The sequence below is a fragment of the Seriola lalandi genome, unplaced genomic scaffold, assembly GCF_002814215.2.
Source record: "Seriola lalandi dorsalis isolate HSWRI2012SDOR001 ecotype SW California unplaced genomic scaffold, Sedor1 jcf7180001981091, whole genome shotgun sequence".
NCBI classification, from domain to species: Eukaryota; Metazoa; Chordata; class Actinopteri; order Carangiformes; family Carangidae; genus Seriola; species Seriola lalandi.
The window spans coordinates 1-691 of record NW_019451757.1 but is presented as its reverse complement, the minus strand read 5'-3'; the positions used below and the strand labels follow the sequence as shown (position 1 = coordinate 691).

At 53.5% G+C, this 691-nt stretch overlaps 1 pseudogene; it reads left to right on the top strand.

Moving 5' to 3' along the window:
* Positions 1-7: 7 nt before the first annotated feature.
* Positions 8-517, top strand: LOC111658965 (sonic hedgehog protein pseudogene; annotated as a pseudogene).
* The last annotated feature ends 174 nt before the right edge of the window (positions 518-691 follow it).

Sequence of the window (691 nt, the reverse complement as noted above, 5' to 3'; positions counted from 1 at the left end):
AGAGAGAGAGAGAGAGACAGAGAGAGAGAGAGAGAGAGAGAGAGAGAGAGAGAGAGAGAGAGAGAGAGAGAGACACAGAGAGAGAGAGAGAGAGAGAGAGAGAGAGAGAGAGTAGGTATGGTTCCCGCACTGCTCCAGCTGTAGTGGACAAAGACATTTAAAGAAAAGGAAAGAACCGGAATAAAGAGTGGAATCAGTCCGAGGCGCGTCACCGGGGAAGATGGTCCTGATGAGAGAGATGCTGCCGGTGTCCCTCTGCCTGCTGCTGCTGCCGTCCGTCACCTCGGGCTGCGGACCGGGCAGGGGATACGGGAAGCGGAGGCACCCCAAGCTGACACCGCTGGCCCTGAAACAGTTCATCCCCAACGTGGCGGAGAAAACCCTGGGAGCCAGCGGCAAGTACGAGGGCAAGATCAGCCGCAGCTCGGAGCGGTTCAAGGACCTGACTCCCAACTACAACCCCGACATCATCTTCAAGGACGAGGAGAACACCAACGCGGACCGGCTGATGACACAGGTCAGTTTCTGGACTTTGTCTCGGTGCAGTGATGTGGAGCAGATGATGCAGGTGTTCTTTACATCTTCAGCTCCACGAGTCACTGAAAGGATTAGTTAGGCTAGTTAATTAGTTAGTTAGTTACATGCTGGTTCATTAGAGTCCAGAGCAGTTAGACAGTGGATCTATCTATCT